This window comes from Mesitornis unicolor, unplaced genomic scaffold, assembly GCF_000695765.1.
Source record: "Mesitornis unicolor isolate BGI_N332 unplaced genomic scaffold, ASM69576v1 scaffold22423, whole genome shotgun sequence".
Lineage (NCBI taxonomy): Eukaryota > Metazoa > Chordata > Aves > Mesitornithiformes > Mesitornithidae > Mesitornis > Mesitornis unicolor.
In genome coordinates this window covers 3809-10360 of record NW_010175990.1, presented here as the reverse complement: position 1 = coordinate 10360, position 6552 = coordinate 3809, and positions in this window count along the sequence as shown.

Sequence of the window (6552 nt, the reverse complement as noted above, 5' to 3'; positions counted from 1 at the left end):
AGAAGAGGGGGGACCGGGCGACAAGAGAGGGGACCGGGCGACAAGAGAGGGGACCGGGCGACAAGAGAGGGGACCGGGCGACAGGAGCGGGAACCGGGTTAGAAGAGAGGGAACCAGGCGACAGGAGAGGGAACCAGGCGACAAGAGAGGGAACCGGGCGACAAGAGAGGGAACCGGGCGACAAGAGAGGGAACCGGGCGACAAGAGAGGGACCGGGCGAGGGCGACAAGAGAGGGGACCGGGCGACAAGAGAGGGGACCGGGCGACAAGAGAGGGGACCGGGCGACAAGAGAGGGGACCGGGCGACAAGAGAGGGGACCGGGCGACAAGAGAGGGGACCGGGCGACAAGAGAGGGGACCGGGCGACAAGAGAGGGGACCGGGCGACAAGAGAGGGGACCGGGCGACAAGAGAGGGGACCGGGCGACAAGAGAGGGGACCGGGCGACAAGAGAGGGGACCGGGTTAGAAGAGAGGGGACCGGCTGACAGGAGAGGGAACCGGGCAACAAGAGAGGGTGAGTCACAGCGGGAGAGCTGCAGCACCGCTCCGGTCCCAGCACACCCAACTCTGTGGCAGGAAGCTCCCCCTCCTTTCCTCTCTCCACTTTCCAAAGGAGTTCGCTGCCGATTGGGAAACAGCGAATTGCTGTCTGACCACGATCAGAAACGCTCGCTCAGGTCTGAGGACGGACGTGGCTGATGGCTCTGAGGTGGGGCTGAAGCCACGCATGGGTTTATTACAAACAACAAGCGCTCCCGATCTCCTAAAGTGTCACCAACCGAGGGCAGAGACCAAAACTCAGAGGTTTTGATACGAAAACCATGCTATGATAACGTTTTGGTTAAATCCACCTCTTTTTCTGGCTGTGGAAAGGCACTTTTTGTGTCGTCCCACACACGCTCTGCTCGGAGAGGCGAAGGTGTTCAATTCAACGGCGTAAAGGTAACAAAACGAAATAATCTCCAAAAAGCCAGTTTCTGTGGTTATTTAAACACCTCCCCAAAATGAAAGATTATAAATCATAATTCTGACCCGGATTGACAACTGAAAACACAACTCAGGGACTTCAACTGTTCATGCTGGCCAGGGGAGACAGATCCGGGTTAGAAAGTCCAAAAAAGGAATTCACAACGTCCTCAAAAGTTTCCTTTATTTTCTACCTTTCATGATCCTGGGAGGCGATTTCAGAGCATTCCTGAGCTGTTTACTGGGAGCTGAACCAACCCAAATAAATCACTGTTTGCCTTCCACCGGCCTTCGCTGTCCGGGATCATTTTCAGCCAGCAACAGATCGTGTATTCTTACCAAGCAGGACAGACACACGAGGAAACAAAGCTAAGAATTAGAGGTGATAGCACCTCGTCAAATGATTTGGACAAGTACTTCCCTGGAAGGAGCGTGAAAGGCGGCGTTATTGGGGTCAGATCCCAGCAAACGAGCGCGCTAATTCGGTACAGCCAGGACAAATACGCGCTTGGCTCTATTTTTAATCAGAGCTGCTCAGCCCGATTTTAGCTGCGCCGCGCGTTCCTGACAAAAATAACGAGTGAAGACGTTAGCACACCCAAACACATCATCACGGGGGAGCCGAGTGCCGGGATGCGGCGCAGCGCCCTGCACCGCCCTTCCCCGGGGCCTTTCCGGGCTCAAAAACGGGGATTTTCACCTTTCTCACCTGGGATTTGCCTGGTGATAGCACCAGGATTAGGAGCATTTCTGCGCGCTCAGAAATCAGTCAGAAACCCAAGCCCGAGACCCAGAAAACACAACCTGGGGGATGCACAACACACGGGAGCCTCCACGGCCACAGAAATCTGCTCCCCAAGAAAAATCTGCTGGGAGCAGACCCCCACCCCAACCCAAGGCTGCAAACGGGGACAACAGCGAGATTGCTGTTTTTATTTTTTTTTTTTTAAATCTAAAGTGCAAAGCAGGCAAAAACCAAAGCAGAAAAGCCTCGCTGGAACAATCGCGGAGCGGTTTAGGTGTCAGGAGAGCGCTTGCACAACACACTTCAATAAAACAGGGGCTTTTGTTGAGAGCGGGAGCAGCTTATTTAGGGAAAACAGCCACCCCCAAAAAAAAAAATCACCAAGTTTTGGCAATCCTCAAAAGCCAAGGCAGTTACGTGAGGCGGCATTTCGCTGCTGGTTACTGGAGAGGAAGAAACCATGCTTTGGGGTTGGTTGTTTTTTTTGTTAATGCAATACGTCTACCTCTTCGAAACGCCATCACCGAGCAGCACAAAAAGCTGAGATCTACGTGAGGAAAAACAAAAAGGTTACAGACGGTCGTGGTGGTGAGCTGACACTTCAGCTGCTTTCAGCTGTTCGATGTACTTGAATATTTCAGATGTTTCCCCCCTCTCCCTGAGAAAGTGAAAAGAAACAAGAAATCACAGAATCACAGAATCACAGACCGTGAGGGATTGGAAGGGACCTCCAAAGCTCACCCAGTCCAATCCCCCTGCCGGAGCAGGAACACCCAGATGAGGTTACACAGGAAGGCGTCCAGGCGGGTTTTGAATGTCTGCAGAGAAGGAGACTCCACAACCTCTCTGGGCAGCCTGGGCCAGGGCTCTGTCACCCTCACTGAGAAGAAGTTTCTTCTCCAATTGAAGTGGAACCTCCTGTGTTCCAGTTTGTGTCCGTTACCCCTTGTCCTATCATTGTTTGTCACCGAGAAGAGCCTGGCTCCATCCTCGTGACACTCACCCTTCTAATATTTCTAAACATGAATGAGGTCTCCCCTCAGTCTCCTCTTCTGCAAACTAAAGAGCCCCAGCTCCCTCAGCCGCTCCTCAGAAGGGAGATGCTCCACTCCCTCCATCATCTTTGTAGCCCTACGCTGGACTCTCTCCAGCAGTTCCTGTCCTTCTTGAACTGAGGCGCCCAGAACTGGACACAATATTCCAGATGTGGTCTCACCAGGGCAGAGTAGAGGGGGAGGAGAACCTCTCTGCCCTACAACCACCCCCCTCCTGATACACCCCAGGATGGCATTGGCCTTCCTATTGCCCGAGAAAAATTCATGAGAAAAACACTTCTGAGCGAGGCGCCTCGGTCGCACGCAATAAAAAGCCCTTCCACAGCTCTGGAAAATAATTCCTAAATATCTCATTTGCTTCACTCGGGCAGCAATGATGGAAAATCAGGGAACCTTGGCCCAAAGGGAGGTCAAAGGCAACGCTCTCCATCGCCGCAGCTGGAGATGGAGGAAAGCCCATGGGATCGCACAGCCCGGCCCTCCAGAGGGAGATAAAACACTTCCAAACACTTGATCCTGGCCTGAAGGCCGAGCAGTGCGTGAGGACTCTGATATTCTCTGCGCTGATACATTCATTCCCATAAATGACGTTAAAGCAACGGCCGTGAAGTCGGTTTTTAGCTCCGTGCATCGGGGTTATCGTCCCCACCACCACCAGCAGCTGACGGACGTGTGACTGGTTTTCCAGCCCCCAATTTGCACATCTTCCACCCCCCTGCTCGTTTCGGGAGCTGTTGATGGAGGCGCGGGACGGGACGCTCCCGAACGTCACCGGATGCCGCTGACGTCTCCGCGCCGGGAAACGGCGCAGGGGGGAAGACGGGGCAGGCGCAATCTCGGTAACGTTATCTGGGCACTTTGCGCTGCTTTGCAGAAACACGAAACCCGTCCTCAACCTCTCGGCACCAGCAAACTGCCAAGCACTTCGCCAGGAGCTCAGCGCGCCCCACCACCGAGAAACAACGGCGTTTTTTAAGCCAAGGGGCCAGGGGGTGAATTAAGACCAGGTTTCCACACGCAGGGTTAACCACCAGTTGCTAAGTAGCCAGGCACGACATCCAGAAATCCATAAAACACCCCAGCCCATTCGCATCTGGAATATTGCGTCCAGTTCTGGGCCCTCAGTTCAAGAAGGACAGGAACTGCTGGAGAGAGTCCAGCGTAGGGCTACAAAGATGATGGAGGGAGTGGAGCATCTCCCTTCTGAGGAGCGGCTGAGGGAGCTGGGGCTCTTTAGTTTGCAGAAGAGGAGACTGAGGGGAGACCTCATTCATGGTTAGAAATATTTAAAGGGTGAGTGTCACGAGGATGGAGCCAGGCTCTTCTCGGGGACAAACAATGATAGGACAAGGGGTAACGGACACAAACTGGAACACAGGAGGTTCCACTTCAATTGGAGAAGAAACTTCTTCTCAGTGAGGGTGACAGAGCCCTGGCCCAGGCTGCCCAGAGAGGTTGTGGAGTCTCCTTCTCTGCAGACATTCAAAACCCGCCTGGACGCCTTCCTGTGTAACCTCATCTGGGTGTTCCTGCTCCGGCAGGGGGATTGGACTGGATGAGCTTTGGAGGTCCCTTCCAATCCCTCACGCTCTGTGATTCTGTGAAAACAAGCAACAAATCTCCCTTCTGCAGAGGTGAGCAGATGAGGTGCTCACCAAAGGTGAGGAGATGAGAACCTACCAAAGAAAATGGGGTTTGGGGCTTCCATTTCCATCACCTGGCGACTGCAAACTTCAGCAGTGGGCGCTGACCTCGCCAGATCCACTTTTTGGGGCTTATCCCAGCGATTCCAGGAACAGCCACTTTATGTGGGAGCTCCCATCCAAAACCAACACAGCGCTGCAGGGCTGGGAAGAAGCGCGTTTTCCTCCCGCGTCTCGTCAGCGCCGCAGACCTCGACCAAAGATCAGCGGTCACAAAAGCGCCGACAGGCAAAACCCGGTCTGAACGCAACACGAATACGTCTTGACCGACCACAAGTTCCTCTCCCTGCACTGAAACACACGTGAAAGAAATCCAAAAAACCACTGCGAGTCAAAGAAACGAGACTCAGACGATGTCTTCGGCAGCGGAGGATGGAGACAGCCCATGGCCCAGCGCCACCAGCAGATGATGGGATCAAAGGGTGGAAACCCTGAAGACAAAAAGGATGAGCAAGAAGTTTCCAGCTCCTCCTGGACATATTTATTCCCTCATCATCCCTCTCCTCAGGGCAGCACCATGGCCACAGCCAGGCCCTCTGCACCCCCCACAAATACCAGCTCTGAGGCGGAGCGGGCACACAAACACACACAGACACACACACAGGATCGCTGGGTTGGAAAAGCCCTCTGAGATCACCATGTCCAACCGTTCTTTCTAAACCATATCCCTAAGTACCTCATCTACCCGCTCTTTAAACACATCCGGGGATGGTGCCTCCCCCACCTCCCTGGGCAGCCTGATCCAGCTTCTGACGACCCTCTCAGTACAGAACTTCCTCCTTATCTCTGACCTGAACCTCCCTTGGCACAGCTTGGTGCCATTTCCCCTTGTTCTATCTCCATCACCTGGGAGAAGAGCCCAGCACCCACCTCTCCACAAGCTCCCTTGAGGCAGTTGGAGGTGGGGATGAGGTCTCCCCTCAGCCTTCTCTTCTCCAGGCTAAACAAGCCCAGTTCCCTCAGCTCCTCATAAGGCTTGGTCCTCATAAACCCTTTGGCCCTCATTATGGAGCTGTTTGGGAGTCAAAGAGCATCACAGAACTGCAAAAATCACAATGAACAGAGAATAAATCAGTGAGCGAGCTCAGGAAAACCACCCTGGGCCGCAGGCAGGGGCTAACGCAGCCGGCAGCGTTCCCATTATTGCTTTTCCATATGGTTCATGGCAAAACCCCCTCAGGAGGAGGAGGACCAAGACCCCTCCTCCCCTACAGCAGCACCTTGGGGCGAGGTTCAGCCACTGCAAAAATGAATCCAAGCGTTGGCAAAGACCCTTGGGTTGACGGCTCTGTGTTACTCCAGCTTTCCACCAAACCCCTTCCACGACTTTCAAATTCCAGACAACGACACCGGTTCACGAAACGCAAAGGCAACGGGGTTTGCCAGGGAGGTGATGGATTTAAAATCCGGCTTTACGGCTACCGGGAGCTGCTCTGGGGATATGAATCCTAGCGGTAAATGCTCCGAGCAGACAGGACCAGGAAGGGAGTTATCCACAGCCTCTTATTCCAGCTGCAAAACTATGGGATTTGCCTTAAACCGACCTCAGAGGGAGCTGGCGACAGGAAAACCAGCATTAGCGTCCTGCCCGCCGCGCCACCTTCTTAATTTGGGGGTGGATAAACAAATCCTTTCCCAGAAGAGCGAGATTTAGGTCAGGCGTAAGGGAGCGCCCTGCCCCGGGAGCGCTGTGCGTTTTAAACAAGGCAGAGTCCGCGGGGATCCGGCGAGGAGACGCGTTTAATCACTGCTGCGGCGCAGTAATCAAGAGCGGGGGACAACGTCTGGGGGACAACGACGGCGCGGAGATGGAGAAGGAAGCTCTGGAAGGGGGTGAAGGAAGCAGCATTCGTTCAACTCTGCCTCAAAATGTTAAACAAAAAAGGCTTTGCAACCCAGCAGGGGTGACAGGGAGGAGAAATCACACACGGAGCGGCCCCTTTCAGCAACCCACGGCAGGGCCGGTGGGAGGAGCAGCTTTTACTTTCCAAAGGGAATCACAGAATCCCAGAACGTGAGGGATTGGAAGGGACCTCCAAAGCTCACCCAGTCCAATCCCCCTGCCGGAGCAGGAACACCCAG